General features: G+C 51.8%; 1 pseudogene and 1 gene segment (V, D, J or C); both read left to right on the top strand.

Annotated features, from left to right (window-relative positions):
• LOC308550065 (immunoglobulin lambda variable 1-40-like) overlaps positions 1-13,519 on the top strand; it is a 429,946-nt gene extending 416,427 nt beyond the window's left edge. Inside the window, exon 3 of the V gene segment in view lies at positions 13,036-13,519.
• A 4,052-nt stretch (positions 13,520-17,571) lies between these two features.
• On the top strand, positions 17,572-20,365 carry LOC308549775 (immunoglobulin lambda constant 3 pseudogene; annotated as a pseudogene). The gene is made up of 3 exons: positions 17,572-17,597; positions 18,507-18,610; positions 19,886-20,365. The product of its transcript is annotated as an immunoglobulin lambda constant 3 pseudogene (transcript).
• Positions 20,366-21,037: the final 672 nt, after the last annotated feature.

Here is a 21,037-nt window from a genome sequence, read left to right as displayed (position 1 = left end):
GGTGCCGCACCCAGGCTCACACCCACCCCAGCCCAGGGCCCTGGACTAGCCTGGTCCCGACTCTGAGCTCAGCAGGGCGCTGCCTGTGGGGGCTGGATGCTCCAGACCCTGCTGCTGGCTGTGGGGCTGGTGGGGTGAACCCCCACTGTGCTCACTGGTTCTGAGGGAGCCTGAGGCACAGGGGTTTTCGCCTTGTTCAGTGGGGCCATCCACCAGCCAGGCCCACAGGCTGCTGAGGCTGAGGCTGATGAGAGGGCTGCCCTGAGGACAGAGACTGCCTGGAGCTCAGGCCAGGCCAGGCAGGGGGGTTTCCTAGACATGAGCCCCTCAGCCACAATCTAACCTCTCCTGCCCCCTCTTGCAGGCTCTGTGGCCTCCTATGAGCTGACACAGCCATCCTCGGTCTCCGTGAGCCTAGGACAGACGGCCAGGATCTCCTGCGGTGGAAACGGCATTGGAAGTAAAAATGCTTACTGGTACCAGCAGAAGCCAGGCCAGGCCCCCGTGCTGGTCATCTATAATGATAACAACCGGCCTTCGGGGATCCCTGACCGATTCTCAGGCTCCAACTCGGGGAACACGGCCACCCTGACCATCAGCGGGGTGCAGGCCCAGGACGAGGCCGACTATTACTGTGCTGTAGATGATGGTAGTGGGAGCAGCTGGCATTGACTCACAGTGACACAGAGAGATGGGGAAATGGGACATAAACCTCCTCACCCCGGCCTGGTGCTCACTCTCGCCTGCTGTCTGAGCAGCTGTGGGCCAGGCCTCAGGGTCTGTCATCGCCTGGCCCTGACCGGGCCCCTCCAGGGCTGGGAGACGCTGAGCAGGTTCTGTCCTCCCAGCGCCTCTGTTTATCCAGCTGAGAAATGTCAGGTGGGATCTCCTCTGAGTTAGGGAGACTGTTGTCAGCACTGGTGGATCAAGAGGTCCCCCTGCTAACTGAGCTGGGGGACAGTCGTATCCCCTCTCCAGGCTCAGCTCCTTCACTCCCTTCTCTCAGAAGTGGTGAGAAGTTTCGAGATGCCAAAAGGCAAGTGCCCGGCCGGAGCTGGCCCCTGACCCGTGGCGGTCATTCTCGCTGTTGGTTTATAACCTCCCTGTGCCAGAGACACTCGGCCAGCTGGTGAGGAGGGGGAGCGGGCGCAGCCAAGGCCTGGCCGCCACCACCAGCCTCTCTCTAAAAGACCTGGGGTTCGCCAGGGCCCACGCGGCCTTGTAAGGTGACATCTGTCGTAACATCGCTCCTTTACGTATATGAAATGGAAGCGAATGTATCGTGGTCTTTCTCTGACATCAAACATCTGGGAGTTTTCCTCTGTCTTCTCCTTGAACTGTTTCCATTCCATGTCCCTTACAAAGCCAATCTGCTCGTATATTTTTAGACCTGAAAGACCTCTTATTTGTTATCCTGTCATCCATCTCTGTTGTAAAAATATACACTAAATTTACATTTTAAACTTGAAATTTGACTTTGTTATATGATTTTCTTCCATCATTCATGGCAACATTTGATCAAAACAACATACATGTATTAAAATGTTCATAAGTAATTTTTAAACAGTGTTGACTCAAGGATCCATCAATGAACACCACTTACTGCTAGAATGAAGCCTCGTCCTGGGTCAACTCTGTTCTTTCACTTTTATGTGAAACAGAGAAAGTTTGGTCATAAATAGAAGTTTTGTAATGCAGTGTCACTCACTGATCTGAACTCCTTTGTAGTTATATATCAACAATCACTAGTGATTGATTGTCAAAAAATTATTTTTTAGTGATTTATCAGCCGACAGTTCTATCTCATACTCTTTTAATTTTGGGGGGAAGCAAAGAGTCGGAGACCACCTGACATAAGAGGATTCGTTTGATGGACTGTTTTCTACACCATCTTCTGGAATAAAAGGCTTGTGGCCCCATCTGCTGGGTGTGATGCCTGCAGACAGCTCTGCCCTCATCTATCAGCTCCCTTGATGGAGACACCTCACCCTGTGCATGCTCCTGCCCTGGGCAGCTGGCCTCTGAAGCCTGATCAACGTGAGGGTCCGAAGGCCTGGCCCCTCAGCCCACCAGGGGGAGCTGGGAAGGGCCATTCCAGCAGCAGGGCTCCCCGAGGAGTCACTGAGAGTGAGCCTGTGCTGCAATCGGTTCCTCCCTATGCCCATCGCTTGCACAGGAGTTGGTCCCAAGCACTCTCCCTAATGAACCTACAAGCTGACTCCTTCCTCGAGTCAGCTTCTTGGGGAACCACCTTCCGAGAGGTGTCACCCAGTCATTTGTGATCAACCTTCTCAGTTTCTGGGATAGGCACCCAGAAGGCCTGACCAGAACTTATTAGCTAAATTTGCTACTCCTCCACAGAAGCCCCTGTGTAAGGCATATATTTAAAAGATTGGGAAAAATTAGAATATCTATAATTACAGTGCATCATTGCCAATATAATATCTCTCAAGAAAAGTGCTTTTATCCCATCATGAGCTTTAACTATATTTTTCCTCCAGAACTTGGGACTGCCGATTTGTGTCACTCAATCTATGGAAAAGTCCCACCGTGTAACCTAACTGGCAAATCCAGTCTACACTGTCAAAGATACTGTTCAGGTACATTTCTGTTAGAACCTGTCTGACTCTATTTTTCAATACAAGTTAACACGTTAATGGGCATTTTGAGGACTATCATTAAAATCACTGAAAATTAAAGGCATTTCTGGTGAGATCAACATTAAAATAAGGCGACTTTATGTGATCATTTATTTATTTTATATTTACTTTTTAAAAAACAAGGTAAGTCACTAGACTGTTTGCAATCATTTAATTTGCAACATGCAATGCAATAGTACTGTATGCCACGTACAGTTCTAAATAGACGTGAAGGCGTGTGGGCTTTTTGCAATAATAAAATAAGAATTGAATAGAAATCACGTTGGCTTTGGCAACCGAAGCACTTCCTGTGAGTGGAATAAGGGAGACTGGACCACCAGGGGCCCCAGCTAGGTATCACTAGGCTGATTGCTGCTGGTGGAACAGCTAAAGGAGCTGTGGCTGCTAGAAAGCCACCACCTGCCGGGCAGTCTCCTCATGATGGGCCTGTGCCCTTCCCAGGTGTCAATCAAGCATTTGGCAAGGGCCTGGAAAATAAGGTTCCGCTAAGCAAATGAAAGCCACCTGGTCAGGTGGAGCAGGATCTGCAGGGTGCTGACCACACCCACTCCAGCAGCACCCCCTATCCCCCCCCCAAGCTGGAAATAACAGGTGTCCTGAGTTCCAGACCCAGCCAGGACTAGAGTGAGGCATGAGGCGAGTAAGACATTGTCCTTGCATGCGAAATTTAAGGCAGTGTCCCAAAACTCACTAATCAACATAAATAATAGTTAATGCAAAATTTTTTGAAATCAAAATTAATACAAAAAATATTCTATGATGAATAAAATATCGAAACTGTTAAGTAAAGTCAGGATCCCACCCTAGGCAGGCACAGGTCGCCTCACTTGCCTCTCCAAGACCTGGTTCTGGTTTGGGTTCCAGTTCCAGGGGTGAGGTGGGTGCCGGGGAAGATGCAGGACCAGAGTCCTGATCCAGCTCCGGCCCCCTCCAGTGGAGCCCTCACCTGGTCTCCTGGCTGCCTTCCCCTTGGAGCTCCAGTCCTTTCTGGGGCGTTGCCTCCCTCTACTGCTGGTCTCTGCTGTCCCCTACTGGACTCTTTCCTTCCGGCTGCACTCCAGGCAGCTGGACTGGGAGAATTAGAAGTTAAAGCACTGAAATTTCCCAAAGCTCCCCAGTTCCAGGCTGGCCCTACCCCATGTCCAAAAAGGCTGGTCCTCCCAGGTCTCGCTGGTCCTGGTAAGTCCCAGGATATGGTCTTTACCCCAAGTTGCAGTGTGTCTTAGGAAAGAAACTCTCCCTCTCTGTGCCTGTTTCTCATCAGTAGAAGGAGCTGGAAGATACCCACCAGGGTGGTGAGTCTGTGTTATCTGGAGAACCAGCAGTATTCTCTCCCCATCTGCTAGAGAGGGCTATACTCCCAGGATCACCAGAGGAGCCAGGGTCTTCAGGGTTCCTGGAGACCCCTCAGAGGGACTCAGGAGCTGCAGAGCCAGACCCTGGCTCTAAGGACTCTGAGAGAGTCCAGAACCCTTGTTATATCCCTAGGTGGATACTTTGTCACCCTCTGCCTCGGACCTCCCTTCCTCCCATAGGAAAGACAATGAAATGCTCAAGATGAGATGAGAAGGACCAGTGGCTTGAGTTTGGGAATGGAGGGGAATGAAGAGTTGGGGAGACCTGGGCCAGGGGAGAGGAGTCCATGCCTCGGGCAGGGTCTCTGGGGCCTGTGGGATGGAGAGTGGGCAGGAGACTGATCAGCGGTAGGCAGGGGGTGCCTTCTGACACAGGGAGCAGGGCAGAAGTGACTGGGCTGGGTTACACCCCTCCACTCCAGGAAAGGGCAGGGGCGGGATGCAGAGGAGCCAGAAACCCTGAGCTTCTGATCATCCAGACAGCTGGGCCCAGACTCCTTTGGCCCACCCTGAACCCAGCCCTCAGCACATCTGAGACTTGGGAGGGGGTGGGGAGCAGGCCTGGATGGGTCAGAGCTGCAGCTGTATCAGCTGGAAGGCCCAGCCCATCCCACAAGGGTCCCCAGGGTCCAGCCAGACCCAGATTTCCAACCGCAGCCACCACAGGAGGATGTGGTCTGTGGTGGTGTCTGCCCAGAGGTCGTGTCGGTGCAGGGCTGGGGGAGGAGGGCCCTGAGGATGCTGCATTGGGGGCAGCTCCCCTTCTTCCCAAGACCTGGGGCTGTCCCCGAGGGAACCGCACCTTCTGGGTCCTGGGCAGGGGGTGATGTCACACCCACAGAGGGGTGATGAGAGAGGAGCAGCTTCAGCCTGAATCCCTGGGCCAGACTCTGTCCCAACCCCCAAGGTACCAGGAGCCCAAGGTCAGAGGCTGGAGTGGGCCAAGCACCCCAATGGGGAGAAGCTGGACTGGATCAGGAGCCCCCAGGGCACCCATAGTTTGTTACTCTTCAGGGCCTTGACTGTCCCCAAGGCCAGGGGTGTGTATGTTGTGTAATCCAGCCCTCAGCACTCGATCTTATCCCTCAGAAGTTGCCTAAGCAGTGTTTGTGGGGTGGGAAGATCCGGCTGGAGAGCCTTGGAAGCTACTCTGATAAGTTTGGTCAAGCCATTAAGTCCTGACCACCATCATCAGCTTCCCTCTTTCTTCCTGCTCTTTATGGTCATTGTCAAGAACAGCAGAGGGTCTGAGAATTTTCACTCTACTTGCAAGCTGAGAAGTAAACTTGCCACAGACTCCTGGGTGCTGGCAGGAGACACAAGACTCCTGGATCAGAGGCAAAGGTATAGATCACGCCCCTCAGGACCCTTGGCTAGCTGAGGAGCTGAGTGAGGAGCTGACCAAACCTACCGGGCTTGACCAAACCAGCCACGTAGGGGCCAGGCTTGACTGGCAGGAGTAGAGTGTGCAGGGACCCAGCCTGCGGCCCTGGTCAGAAAAGGACCCCCAGGCCCACCCCTAGAGAACTTAATTCCTCATCCAGTGGGAGCTTGGCTGCCCTCCACAGCCCCACCAGGCCCCAGGGAAATGCTCCACATCCCACAGGCACCCTTGGGGACCTGGGGAAAGAAGGCAGGAGTGGGTGTGCCCCACCCAGCGTCCAGGGGGTGGGGCCAGCTGGGGTTGTGGTGGGGGATGGTTGAGCTCTGGATCCCAACCACAGCAGGGCAGGTGGCAGATGCCACTCTAAGGGGTAACAACCCTGGAGAGGACCAGGCACTGGGGACAGGCACCAGAGAAGGCCCAGGCAGAGGATGGGGCCATTCAGTCCAGGGCATACTGGGATGGCCACTCAGTGAGGACCAGGGGCACCTGCCAACAGCACTCGCCCCACCAGGGAGCTCACGCTGAAGGTCAGGCTGGAGGTGCCTTTGACCCTGAAGGCAGATGAGGCCCAGGACGGGCCAAGTGGGCCACGAGGACTCCGGGGGGCAGAGCCCTGGCCCCAAGCAGTGCTGGCCCCTGATGCTGCTGGACCTGGCCACGGCCTGCTGTCCTTGGCAGCAGCGCTTCAGAGCAGGGCTCCAGGCCCCCAAGACCCAGCAGGAAGCAGCCGTCGGAGCCTGAGGGACAGGTAAGGAGCCCAGCGTCGTGGGGGGAAGATGTGGAAGAAGGGCGAGTCAGCAGGAGAGCAGGCCTGGGCAGACATTAGCTTTATTTAAAGAGGTGGCATTTCTGTCCATTGTGGATTTATTTGCATTGATTTTTACCTTTAATATTTTATTAAAATATTTTTATCTTTATGACTGAGCTTTGGCACCCCTTAAATTTTTGCACCTAAGACTTGCCTCACTCTCTTCACCCTGCTCCTCTGGGTAGGGCAGAAAAAAGGAGGTAGGGGTAGGATGTACCTACCCAGCAGGTAGTAATCAATTTAGGGGCAGACCCTCCCTCTCTGGGTCCCCATAAGGTCTTGGTGTCATCCCCGTCTTACAGACAGGGATAGAGGCCCAGAGAGGTGGCCACAGCCCTAGGACTGGAAGAAGTCCCAGGACTGAGCCCTGTGACCTCAGCAGGGTGTCCTGTGTTTTAGAAAAATGGTCCAGGAGAGGGGAGTGAGGGCTTGGCTTGGTCTCCCCCAAGGCTCTGGCTCCCCAACTCGTTCATAAATGTTTACTGGGATGCAGCGCGGGTGGACCTGAACCAAGGCTGACACGTCCAGTCGGGGGGACAGACCAAAGGACACATTAGGAGCAGTAAGGTGGGAGGAGGGATGCCCAAGCTGGCCTTACATATGGAGGGGCAATGGCCAGTGATGGGAGCGCTCAAGGCCGGGCACTGCAAGAATGAAAACATGGGACACTTGACTATTCAGTCAGGGGCACTGGCCTCTTTTCCCTGAGAGTGTCAAGTTTAAAAAATCACAACAGCCGACACAGCAGTAGCCGTCCAGTGGGAATGGTCCAAAAATTGTACCTACTTTTGTGCGTGTCAGATCGTGATGAAAAACACTTTCTGGCGTGCTGCGGAATTTGAGCAGTTAGCTCTCGGGCCAGGAGGTGAAATGTTGGAAATCGCTGCGAGAATGAAGCGCGCGGGCCGCAGGGCCTGGGGCCGAGCTGCTGGGGGGACCAGCCGCGTCCTGCGCTCCAGCCTTTCGTCTTGGGGTCCGGGAGGAGCTGCTGAGAGATTTCAGCAGGGGGCTGTCAGGGCAGGTTCACGGTTTGGAAAAAGGGCTTCAGATCAGAGACGTGTGCGAAGGCCATTTAGATGGAGCGGGGCAGCCGCCAAAGCCCGCGCCTTGGGGATGCGGAGGGCGCTGGGGTCCGCGCCGCCACCGGGTCCCAAACCTCCGGGGACTCTGGCAAGTGAACTGGAAGTTGGGTTGATGGGGAGGAAAGGGCACTCTCAGGGACTCTTCAGAGGAGTCTGCAGTGTACAGTGTACAGTGTTCTAGCGATATATGTCATCAAAGAAAGTGTATTTATTTAAATTGCGTAATTCCACTTCTAGGAATTCATCCTCTGGTGGTGGTGGTGGTGGGGAATAATCTAAGATATAACCAAAGGTTTGCAAACAAAAATGCTTAGCCCCACATTATTCCTATGGGAGAGAACTGGAAATCACCCAAACATCCCACAGAAAGGGTGTGAATAGCTATGGCACAGAACACCCATCAGGAAGGATCTTACACAAACCTCCAAAATTACGTTTCTGAAGCATCTTGAGCAATACAGCAAATCCCAGTTGTAAAAGGGTGTGTAAGGTGCCAAATACACAGAATGCTTCCAGTTGGGCTTTTTAATATGTGTGCATTTTCAAAAGCTTGTCTGAAAATATAGAAAATTGTCAATGATATGTCTCTGGCTGGTGGGATTTCATCTAATTTTAATTTTTCTTTCATAATTATCTGTAGTTATGAAAATATTCAGAAAAAGATTGATTTCATTTTTATCTTCTAAAATAATTTTAATACAAGACTAACATGTTGTAAAAAAGATTAAGCACAGAAGTAGATAATGGGCGTTTCTGCCTATCATTTCTCTACTTCTTACCCTAAAACCCAATAGACGGCCACTGTCAGGCCCTTCTCCTATGTGTGTATGTCCCTGAAAACCCACGCAGACACATCCAGTCAGTTTGGGGGATTTTGTTTTTCAAGAACGGAATCATACTCTGCATGTTAGCCTGCAACCAGTTTTTTCAACAACCTGTTATTGACATTTTCTATATCAATCCATAGGGATGTCCCATGGTCTCATCATGGCTTTGTAACACTTCCAAGTTTGGATAAACTGGATCATATTCAAGCATTCCCCTGTGAATGGACATTTAGGTTGTTTTCCACTTAAAAATATACATTACAAGCAATGCCCTGTTGACATCCCACATGCACGTACATGTGCTATGTGTGTGTACAAGGTATTTCCAGAGGATAGAGGCCTGAAAGTGGAATTGCTGGATCAGAGAGAATTTTCATAGGTAATGGTGCCCAGTTGTCTTCCCAAAAAGCTGCTCCAACGTACATTGACTACAGTGATGACGGTGCCCTTTCCTCTGCATCTCTGCCAGGAATGTGATCTTGTGGATCTTTTTCTATTTTATCCCATCTGATGAGCAAAAATGAGAGTATGTCTGTTGTTTGTTTATTTGATCAATGATAAAACTTATTTTCCTTTGCTGTTTTTATGGACTGGTTTTATTTCTTTTGTGAATTTACCGATGATGATTTTGTCTGTTTTTTCCTTTAGTTGGTTGTGTTTTCTTATAGATCTATAGACACTCCTCATATGTTTTAGATATCACCCCCTTTCCCTGATCTGTTTTAATGCCTTTTGTTAATGGGGTCTTTTGCCATAAAGCCATTTTAATTTTTATTTGTTAGATTGGTTTAATTTTTTTTATGGTTTCTGCGATCTGTGATAAACATGGGAGAGACATTTTAATTTCAATATTATAAGGTCCTTTTTCCATTTTATTCTGGTGTTTTCATTGTTTTGGTGTTTGTTTGCTCGTTTTCACTTCTCCTGGAGTTTATTTTTGTATAGGCAAGGATATAAACCTTATTTATTTTCCAAATGGAGAGCCAGTTGTCACATATTTGTTGAATATAAGTGAGACTTCTATCAAAACTAAATTATTCATTTATCACATTCTCGCTATGGTTCTAATGAGCTAATGATCTTGTCCTGTATGTGTTCCACCTGGTTTTAATTGTTTTAGCTTTACAGTATGTTTTGGTATCTGCTAGAGAAAGAAACATATCATTATAACTTTTTTTTCCAAAATAGCTCTCTATTCTCTGTCATCATTTACCGTTGGACTTCAGAATCAATTTATTCATGTTCATAAATCAGTTTTTGGCATCTGTTTGTAATTTCATGGACTAAATGGATTAATTTGAGAAGAACCAACATCTTTGCAGAGCTCAGCATTCTCCTCAAGGAACTCAATTGGCCCCCTACTCACCCACTTTCCTATTATGTCTCTTAGCCAACTTGTTTCATATTTTACCCCTGCAAAACCTGCACATTTTCTGTTTAAGTTTATTCCTAGGGGTTTTTAATATAATTTTTATTGAAGCTGTAAAATTTTCCCCAATTTCATGTCCTAAATGGTTATTGCTTTTGTAGAAGGGAAAGCTACTGATTTTTGCATGTTTCTCTTGTATGTAGTCACTTCATTTAACTCATATTAGTTCTAATGGTTCTTCAGCTGACTGTCTTGGGCTTTTTAAAAAAAGTAGACTATCATATCACCTACAAAGAACAACGTTCTCTCTTTGTTCCTATTACTTACACCTTTCCCCATCTCGTCTCATTTCATTGGTTGAGTCTGCAGAATGTGTTGAAAAAGAAAAGTGAGAGTGGGTAACCTGGCCCTTAAGAAGCTTTTGCCTTTAAATGTGAAGGTTACTGTAAATTTGGGGAGGCACACTTTCTTGAGTTGAGGATGTTTACTTAGATAATTAACCTAATGACAGGCTGGATGTTTGCTTTCTTGAAATCAGAAACAAGTGTTGAATTTATATTAATATTATATTAAATTTTGTTTCAAAAATCTTATGTGCACATCTTAAATACACCCATGACCAAATGACCCTGCTGCTCAGGTGAAAAATATTGTCTCCAATCAAGTAGGTTAGCTTCCAAGTTAGATCAACCATATTGGGAGATAAAATCAGTTTAGGCAAAGCTGGAGGATTCTTGCCATCATAAACTCGTAGAGTGTGACTTGGGGGTTTCTGTTTATTTGTGTAAATATTTTAATGGTCTTTTTGTTTTGTGGTAGGATATCTAAACCATAGAGGATGATTCAATGAAGGGAAAGCATTCTGAGATGACTTTAGGTCTCTGCTTGGAGAGAAATCTGCTGAGTGTAGGGGAAGTGTGAGGAGTTTCTATGGGGCCTGTTGAGTGTGAGTGCCTGTAGGGCACCCAAGAAGAGTTCAGGAGGCAGAGTGCATCTGAATCTAGAGCCAAAAAGAGAGCTCAGGGCTGTAAATAGGGATGGGAGGGCCCTGAACAATCATCAGAGTGCATAGTGTGTGGGTCAGAGGCAGAGAGAGAGGGAGAAGACAGGTAAAACAGGATTCTGGGGGTCTAGGGGGTCAACAGTCATGGGAGAAAGGGGGAGCGAGAGTGGGTAGTGTCAGAAGTCAAGGGGCAGATAGACATCAGAAAGAGGAACCTCTTGCAAAGATGTCAAGGAACTGAGGGTGGACCTTGGATTTGATCAGGATGAGGGTCAGGGAAAGATGGGGTGAAAACCAGAAGGGTCCCCATAATGTCCCAGCACATGAAACAGTTGGGAGACATTGTTGGATAGATGAACAGATGATGGTTGGATGGATGGACAGAAAATGGATGTGTGGATGAATTGATGGATGGACTGATGGATGGATGGATGGATGGATGGATGGATGGATGGATGGATGGACGGACTGATGAAAAGACAGTAGTCTGAGAGATCAGAAAATGCTTCGTGAAAGAGGTGGAACTAAACTTTGTCTCAGTGTGTGGAGACAAAGGAGAGGGGATCGCCACATGAAAGCACCATTAGTCAGGAATGAGCTGGTGCCCATAGGCTCAGGGATAGGTTCACCTGGCTGAAAGATGGGAAACTGTGGGAAGGAACACCCAGAGGCCCCAGGATGAGGCCAGGAGAGGTCAGGCAGGTCTGAGCTACACCACACAGCTGCTCAAGGGGCCAAGGCACTCCTTAGGGGGAAGGGGAACATACTGGATCACTCCAATGTACGAGTGGCACCTGTCCTGGATGGAGGGACTGGGCACAGGATGCCTCTGGGCAATGGACCCACCAGGGATGCCCCAGCCTCTGGGTGGCTGACTGCCCACCCACCCCACCCCAGAACACAGCTGCAGCCCTGCATCGGTCATGCCCGGCAGGTTCCAGATTGGCCCCCGGGGGCAGGACCCAGGTGCTGGCCCAGCCGGTTTTAGTCCGAGCATCAGTCACCGTGGTATGTTTTCGGCGGCGGGACCTACCTCACCGTCCTAGGTAAGTGGCTCTCACCACCTTTTCCAATCCATCCCACTCCTCTGCTATCTTGGGAAAGTCATTCTTCTCTCTGGGGGCTGCTTCCCTCTGCTCTGCCAGCCTTGCAGGCTGACCTACACTTTCTCCATGGGGTCTGGGGAAGGCAGGTTGGTCTCTGGGCAGCCAGCAGGAAGGACCCCAATAGCCACTCCAGAGTCTGACAGTCAGACATGACCAAATCCTAGAGGCCTGGGCTGGGGTGTTGGCCTAGGAAAGGGGCTCCTTACCCTCTCCCAGGGCAGATGTTCGCATAGGGACCAGAGACCAGTTCTGACAAGGATCCCTGGGGCAGCCTTAGAGACAGTCCCAAGTGCCGAGGGTCTGGGCTGAAGGCTAGATGCCCATCCAACCTGGGAGAGTCACAGGAGGCTGGGGCAAGGCCAGGGCTATGATCCAGCCTTCGGGGACACAAAGTGCAGCCAGAGCAGCAGAAGCCCATGGACAGGGGAGAGAAGGGTTGGCTCACTCTAGGCTGAAGCTCTCAGAGCCTCTGCTGGGCCTTGAGAATGTGGGGTCACAGAGACACAGGTGAGATGGGGCTAGCTAGCCAGAAGCCTGACACTCTCAGAACAGTGGTCAGGAAAGAACAGGTCCCATGGGCAGAGACTCATCTGACCCTGGAGCTGTGTAACTCCAGGGGCCCAGATATCTCATCTGTCCAAGGGTCAGCCTCCTGCAGGGTGTTAGACTCAGGAGATGATGAAGGGGGAGGTGAACGGGGAACTCAGAGCTATTGGGCTGCCGTGTAAATCTTGGGTCATCAGAGGTACTGAGGTGGCGGTGGGGCCTCTGTGCTCATCATCTGGGGGAGCAGTGCCAAGAACACAGAGAGATTAAGGGTACTGGAATCAGGGCATGAGGTACAGGGAGACAGGCAGAGCCAGAAGGAGCCCTCAGGCTTTGGCTGCAAGGACCGAGCCTTCCCTGGAGAGCTGAGGCCTGACTGGGGCAAAGGCAGGTGCCGAAGGGAGACAGGGGGCCCCAGGCCCAACTGTGTGTTGGCTCAGGCTCGGGTCCTCTCCACACGCTCTCAGGACTATCCTGGCTGGTTGGGTGCCCGACCTCAGGTCACAGAGGAGGCACCAGGCTCCAGAGGAATGCAGTGAGGTGGGGCCTGATGCTGGGCTGAGGCCTGGGAGGTCAGGGGCAGACTGCACTCAGACTCTGGAGACCAGGAGGAGGGAGGGCCTGGTTACACTTGGGGAAACTGAGGCTACAGATAGAAGGGCTTGGACAGGTCACCTGGGAGAGGTGACTAGGAAGGGCTTCTGGTGGGGTGGGGACTGTCTGCTGTTCAGAGGCTGAGTAGAAAGAGTGAACAAAGACGGAAGGAGGGTCGCCTGGGTGAAAAAACACAAACAGCACAGGATGGGTCACAGAGGCTGCAGATAAGTGGGGGGGGCTGCACCAACACCTGGACTCTCCTCTGAATCTCACACCCCCTTCCCTGTCCTCACAGGTCAGCCCAAGTCCGCACCCTCAGTCACTCTGTTCCCGCCATCCAGAGAGGAGCTTGACAAGAACAAGGCCACACTGGTGTGTCTGGTCAGTGACTTCTACCCCGGCAGCGTGACGGTGGCCTGGAAGGCAAATGGCAAGCCTGTCACCCAGGGCGTGGAGACCACCAAGGCCTCGAAACAGAGCAACAACAAGTACGCGGCCAGCAGCTACCTGAGCCTGAGCTCGAAAGCAGAGTGGAGCTCTGTCAGCAGCTTCAGCTGCCAGGTCACGCACGACGGCAACACTGTGGAGAAGACAGTGGTGCCCTCAGAGTGTTCGTAGGACCCTGAGTCCCCCACGTCTGGGGGCTCCCCTCAGCCGGACACTCCATTCCCGGCTCTCCCTCTGCCCTGAGACCGCTGCCTGGTCTGCTCAGACTGGGCAGGTCTTGCTCCCTCCCCGTTTCTACTTCTCCTAAATAAAGTCTAATCATTTATCATCTGACATTTCTCATGTGTGTGCTGTGTTCTGGAAGGGTCTCTAGGGTAAAGGTCAGTAACGAAGGGCAGGAGAGCAGTGACATGGGATGGATCTACCTCTGGTCCCCTCAGCCTGAATCAGGGCCAATGCCAGTGGGAGCCGAGACCCAGAGCAGGAACCTCTGGTGGGCTGACCCCTGGGACACAGTTCATTTCAGCTGGGAAGGGACAAGGGCTGACTAAGTGGGATCCAGAGCCCAGAGGCAAATGAGGGAACAATGAAGACGGTCCAAGGAGGGAAGCAGTGGCTACAGATGGAAATATTAGAAAAGAAAACACTGAGCCAAGGCCAAGGTCTTTGGGAAGGACATTGAACTTCCCTGTTCCATTAAGGAACCCAATGGGGAGTCCCATTAACAGGTGAGGGGTGCATGGTTGGCCAGTCACATTGGAGCCCTGAAAAGCTTTGAACAATGCATCCCATAGTACATTTGTCAAACTTTGACACTGCATGTCAGCTAAGTCATGACACTGAGAAGACCAGGAGCAGAGAAACTGTTTAAATCTTACAGCCTAAAAATTGTTCACATCCCTGAGCAACTCAGGAAGCCTGGAACACTCTTTGAGACATGGCTAATGGCGGTGGGAACATGGGGTGAGGCTGAGGCACAAAAACACTCACTTTCTGTTCTCATAGGCCTGGGCAAGGTCAGGCTCATAGTGACCCTAAAAGTGGTCTGGGACTTTCATCATTAGGAACCTCGACAAGTGAAGTCAGGTCAGGGTGAGACATTTTATGGTTGATTTATGGATGGAGCAGGTGATGTCAAACCCTAGGATGTGAAGGACAGTGGAGGGAACTTGATGACTTGCAGAGGACCGCGACCTGGACACACAATAAGCATCCAGTGATGCCTCAGGGAGGGCATATCAACTGGATTTCAGGAGTAAAGTAAGGGCAGGTCAGACTAGCTCAGAGCAGGGTGAGTGTGGCCTGTGCGTTACAGCAAGGTCATGCTTCCCTGGTGACACAGCACACACAGACCACTCTACCCATGGCAGGGATGGAAGATTATATTCCCAAGGTCACCCTAAAGTACATGCTGGCAGTTCATAAACGACCACCCTGACATCACCCAAACTAGACTGTCCCTGGGGAAGATAAGCCTGGGCCCCTGATTCCATCCTTTAGGACACAAGTAGGTACCAGTGACTCGGTAACCTGGCCAGCCTGCCTCTCCCTGGAAAGGGAGGGCCTGGGGGCTTAGGGAATACAAGCTGTCCCACCTTCATGCTCTCACCGAAGTTAGGGTTGTATGGACATAAGAGAGGAGTGCCTTCCATTTCCATGGAGGCTCAGTGGCAGTGACACAAATGCCCTCCAAACTGACCCCAAATCCCAGGAGACAATAGGAGATTTATGGATGGAGTGAGAGCTTGGGGAAAATTGCTTCCCAAACCCTGTTGCTGTACAAAGCTCTGTGTCATCTATCCTGTAATCTGGGGGATGGGGACAGTGAGTGTGCCCCTTGCAGGGCAGACATCAGATTTGGGCAGTTACCCAGGCTTCCCCCATCACAGCTGCAGGAGGGGGGCTCAGGGGTGGGGCAGGGCCTCCCAGAGACAGGTTTTTGTATGAGCCTGTGTCACAGTGTGGTGTGTTCGGCGGAGGGACCCAGCTGACCGTCCTAGGTGAGTCTCTCCTTCCCCCTCTTTCCCTGCTCTCCCAGACATCCTGGCCATTTTCTGCTAATTTGCTCTTTTTCTGGGTCTTGCCTTAGCTGTGGCTAAGCTTTCACGGAGAAACCCAGCCCTTGGGGCCATGAGCTCTTCCCATGTCTGATCTTACTGTCCTTTTGCCCCTGCTGGTCACCATAAGCCCTTTGCCTCTGACCCCAGGGAAGGAGGAATGGACAGGGTGACCTATGAACTCTTCTGTCTGTCTGCCTGGGTCAGGCTGGATGCTGGACAGATTCTGCTCTGTCTCCCCTTATGGGCTCTTGTGGGGCCAGATTTCTTTCTGGGGGTCACTAGTGGCCCTGACCCTAAGGGGAAGAGGGGTAAGAAGCAGCGAGAGGGTCACCACGAGAATATTTTAAACTGACGCTAAACTTTCTGTTCCAGGCTAGACATGCCCGGGTCAGAGTGCAGGGAAGGTCCCAGGACCGTGGGGCTCATGAGCAAGCACCAGGAGTGTGCAGGGTGGAGGGACCCCCGGGGCCTGCATAGAGCTCCGTGCAGGGCCCTGATCCAGCCTGGACCCAGGGAGCCCTGCAGGAGGGAGTCACAGGAGAGGAGATGGGGCTAGAGGAAGGGTCAGGGAAGGACAGGGCATGAGGACAAGGGGAGCTCCTGGGTCTCTGCAGGAAAAACATCTTCCCCCAAGGAAATGCAGAGTGTATGGCATGAAAGCTCTAGTGATGACCAGTTTGGGGAGATGCCATTAACTGTACAGTGAGAGAACCAAAGACAGACAGGCTTCTCCAGTCAGCAAAAATCCTGCCAGTTAGAGAGGGTGCAGGAGAGTTGGATATGTGGGGGCGACCCTTTAAGGAAAATACTCAAAATCCTGTAGCACAAATGGATCAGCACAGAAATGTCCACAGATTGACCGAATAAGTAGTTACAGAGCTCAGATGATCCTTTGTGGGGACAAACAGACAAATAGACAAAGACAGACCCTGTCAGAATACCAGGTAGAGGGAGAGCCTAAAGGGTGACAGTCAGGTGTGTGAGACTGAAAGGGGTCCAAAAGGAGAGGGGACGGCAGGTGTTTCTCAGGAAAATAGGGAGGTGCTTCTGGAACACTCCAAACTGCACTTCATGGCATGGCTTCTTAGACCCAGAGTGGTCCCTGACCTAGGCATCCTGACAGGATCAGGACGCTGCACCCACACTGAGACTGAGGTCAGGGGCTTTCAGGGCGGATACTGAGCCTCTGACCTCCTTTCCCTCCCGCACCCCACAGGTCAGCCCAAGTCCGCACCCTCAGTCACTCTGTTCCCGCCATCCAGAGAGGAGCTTGACAAGAACAAGGCCACACTGGTGTGTCTGGTCAGTGACTTCTACCCCGGCAGCGTGACGGTGGCCTGGAAGGCAAATGGCAAGCCTGTCACCCAGGGCGTGGAGACCACCAAGGCCTCGAAACAGAGCAACAACAAGTACGCGGCCAGCAGCTACCTGAGCCTGAGCTCGAAAGCAGAGTGGAGCTCTGTCAGCAGCTTCAGCTGCCAGGTCACGCACGACGGCAACACTGTGGAGAAGACAGTGGTGCCCTCAGAGTGTTCGTAGGACCCTGAGTCCCCCACGTCTGGGGGCTCCCCTCAGCCGGACACTCCATTCCCGGCTCTCCCTCTGCCCTGAGACCGCTGCCTGGTCTGCTCAGACTGGGCAGGTCTTGCTCCCTCCCCGTTTCTACTTCTCCTAAATAAAGTCTAATCATTTATCATCTGACATTTCTCATGTGTGTGCTGTGTTCTGGAAGGGTCTCTAGGGTAAAGGTCAGTAACGAAGGGCAGGAGAGCAGTGACATGGGATGGATCTACCTCTGGTCCCCTCAGCCTGAATCAGGGCCAATGCCAGTGGGAGCCTTGCCGCAGAGCAGGAACCTCTGGTGGGCTGACCCTTGGGACACAGTTCATTTCAGCTGGGAAGGGACAAGGGCTGACTAAGTGGGATCCAGAGACCTGAGGGGAAATCAGGGAACTATGAAGAGCCTCCCAGGGGGGTACCAGGAGGTTTCCAGTGGCTACACATGGAAATAATGGGCCAGGAAAACACTGAGCCAAGGCCATGGTCTTGGGGAACAGACATTGAACTTCCCTGTTTCATCAAGGAACCCAATGGGGCCCCATTACCAGGTGAAGGTCTTGTGGTTGCCCCTCACCTCAGAGACCTAGAATGTTCTTAACAGTGCATCCCATATTACATTTTTCAAGCTCTGACAATGCATGTTTGCTAAGTGAAGAACCTGACAAGTCTTTAAGCGGAGAAAATGTTTATTATCACATAGCCTAACAATCCCCTGTCATGTTCACGCCCCTGAGCAACTCAGGGAGCCTGGAGCACTTTATGACATGGCTAATCGTGCCAGCAACATGGGGTGAGGCTGAGCCACAAAGAAGCTCTGTTTATGTTCTGATAGACCTGGGTCAGGGTCAGACTCAAGGTGACAGTAGCAGGGGCCTGGGGCTTTCATCGAGAAGAGTCTTAACACCTGAAGTTGGAAAGGGTGAGAGATTTTATGGCTTGTTTATGGATGGAGCAGGTGATGTCAGCCCCCAGGGTGTGAAGGACAGGGAACTGATCTGACGAATTAGAGAGGGCACCCTTCTGGGCACAGAATGGGCATCCAGTGATGCCTCAGGGAGGGCATATCAACTGGAATTGTGGAGTTAAGTAAGGGCAGGTCAGACTAGCTCAGAGCAGGATGAGTGTGGCCTGTGGGTTACAGCAAGGTCCTGCTTCCCTGGTGACACAGCACCCCAAGACCACTCTACCCATGGGTGGGATGGCAGTGGGTATTCTTATGGTCACCTGAAAGTCTGGTTGGCAATCCGTACAGGATCACCCTGAAGTCAGCCAGTACAGGCCCAAACTAGGCAGTCACTGGGGAAGATAAGCCTGACCCCCTGACCGGATCCTTTCCAACAGGAAGCTGACAGTGACTCCATACACAGGAAACCTGCCTCTCCCTGGAAGGGGGGAGTGGGGGGGAATACATGCCGCCCTCCCCTCCTGGTCTTACCAAGGAGTTAGGGTTGTTTGGACATAAGAGAGGTGCGCCTTCCATTTCACAGAACCTCAGTGGCAGTGACACAAGTGCCCTCCAAACTCATCCCAAATCCCAGGACACAGTAGTAGAAACAGCATATCAGGCAGGAAACGCCTTGTATCACAGTCTGTGTCTTCTACCTTGTAATCTGCTGGGGTGGGTGAGCAGTGAGCATGCCCCTTGCAGACCTCACAACAGCCAGAGGCCATGCCCAGGCTTCCCCCATCACAGCTGCAGGTGGGGGCTCAGGGGTGGGGCAGGGCCTCCCAGAGACAGGTTTTTGTATGAGCCTGTATCACAGTGTCGGGTGTTCGGCGGAGGGACCCAGCTGACCGTCCTAGGTGAGTCTCTCCTTCCCCCTCCTTCCCTGCTCTCCCAGACATCCTGGTCATTTTCTGCTAATTTGCTCTTTTTCTGGGTCTTGTCTCAACTGTGGCTAAGCTTCCACCCAGGATCCTAGCCCTTGGGAACCTGAGCTCTTCCCATGTCTGATCTTACTGTCCTTTTGATCTGCTGGTCACCATAAGCCGTTTATCTCTGACCCCAGGGAAGGAGGAATGGACAGGGTGACCTATGAACTCTTCTGTCTGTCTGCCTGGGTCAGGCTGGATGCTGGACAGATTCTGCTCTGTCTTCCCTTATGGGCTCTTGTGGGACCAGATTTATATCTGCCGGTCACTAGTGGCCCTGACCCTAAGGGGAAGAGGAATAAGGAGCAGCGAGGGGGTCACCGAGAGAATATTTTAAACTGACCTAAACTTTCTGGTCCAGGCTGGAGATGCCCTGGTCAGAGTGCAGGGAAGGTCCAAGGACCGTGGGGCTCATGAGCAAGCACCAGGAGTGTGCAGGGTGGAGGGACCCCCAAGGCCTGCATAGAGCTCCATGCAGAGTCCTGATTGAGCCTGGGCCCAGGGAGCCCTGCAGGAGGAAGTCACAGGAGAGGAGATGGGGCTAGAGGAAGGGTCAGGGAAGGACAGGGCATGAGGACAAGGGGAGCTCCTGGGTCTCTGCAGGAAAAACATCCTCCCCCAAGGAAACGCAGAATCTATGGCATGAAAGCTCTAATGATGACCAATTTGGGGAGATGCCATTAACTGTACAGTGAGAGAACCAAAGACAGACAGGCTTCTCCAGTCAGCAAAAATCCTAACCAGTTAGAGAGGGTGCAGGAGAGATGGATTTGTGGGGGCGATTCTTTAAGGAAAATACTCTAAGCCCTGTAGCACAAATGGATCAGCAGAGAAAGGTCCACAGATTGACCCAATAAGTAGTTACAGAGCTCAGATGATCCTTTGTGGGGACAAACAGACAAATAGGCAAAGACAAACCCTGTCAGAATACCAGGTAGAGGGAGAGCCTAAAGGGTGACAGTTAGGTGTGTGAGACTGAAGGGGGCCGAAAAGGAGAGGGGATGGCAGGTGTTTCTCAGGAAAATAGGGAGGTGCTTCTGGAACACCCCAAATTGCACTTCATGGCATGGCTTCTTAGACCCAGAGTGGTCCCTGACCTAGGGATCCTGACAGGATCAGGGCGCTGCACCCACACTGAGACTGAGGTCAGGGGCTTTCAGGGCGGATACTGAGCCTCTGACCTCCTTTCCCTCCCGCACCCCACAGGTCAGCCCAAGTCCGCACCCTCAGTCACTCTGTTCCCGCCATCCAGAGAGGAGCTTGACAAGAACAAGGCCACACTGGTGTGTCTGGTCAGTGACTTCTACCCCGGCAGCGTGACGGTGGCCTGGAAGGCAAATGGCAAGCCTGTCACCCAGGGCGTGGAGACCACCAAGGCCTCGAAACAGAGCAACAACAAGTACGCGGCCAGCAGCTACCTGAGCCTGAGCTCGAAAGCAGAGTGGAGCTCTGTCAGCAGCTTCAGCTGCCAGGTCACGCACGACGGCAACACTGTGGAGAAGACAGTGGTGCCCTCAGAGTGTTCGTAGGACCCTGAGTCCCCCACGTCTGGGGGCTCCCCTCAGCCGGACACTCCATTCCCGGCTCTCCCTCTGCCCTGAGACCGCTGCCTGGTCTGCTCAGACTGGGCAGGTCTTGCTCCCTCCCCGTTTCTACTTCTCCTAAATAAATTCTAATCATTTATCATCTGACATTTCTCATGTGTGTGCTGTGTTCTGGAAGGGTCTCTAGGGTAAAGGTCAGTAACGAAGGGCAGGAGAGCAGTGACATGGGATGGATCTACCTCTGGTCCCCTCAGCCTGATTCAGGGTCAATGTTTCTGGGAGCCTTGACTCAGAGCAAGAACCTTTGCTGGGGTGACTCATGGGACACAGTTTCAGCTGGGAAGGGACAAGGGCTGAGTAAGAGACATCCAAGCCCTTCGTGGATATCAGGGAAAAATGGAGAGGGTCTCAGGAACGCACCAGTGGCTATATATGAAAATATTGGGAAAGAAAACACTGAGCCAAGGCCAAGGTCTTTGGGAAGGACATTGAACTTCCCTGTTCCATTAAGGAACCCAATGGGGCCCCATTAACAGGTGAGGGGTGCATGGTTGGCCCGTCACCTCGGAGACATGGAAAACTTTGAACAATGCATCCCATAGTATATTTATCAAACTTTGACAATGCATGTCACCTAAGTCATGACACTGAGAAGACTGGGAACAGAGAAACTGTTTAATATCTTACAGCCTAAGAATTGCTCACATCGCTGAGCAACTCAGGGAGCCTGGAACACTCTTTGAGACATGGCTAAATGGTGGTGGGAACATGGGGTGAGGCTGAGGCACAAAGAAACTCACTTTCTGTTCTCATA

The sequence above is a fragment of the Miniopterus schreibersii genome (assembly GCF_964146895.1).
Source record: "Miniopterus schreibersii genome assembly, chromosome: 20".
Taxonomy (NCBI): domain Eukaryota; kingdom Metazoa; phylum Chordata; class Mammalia; order Chiroptera; family Miniopteridae; genus Miniopterus; species Miniopterus schreibersii.
Note: the sequence above shows the minus strand (reverse complement) of the source record. Positions and strands in the feature narration are given on the sequence as shown.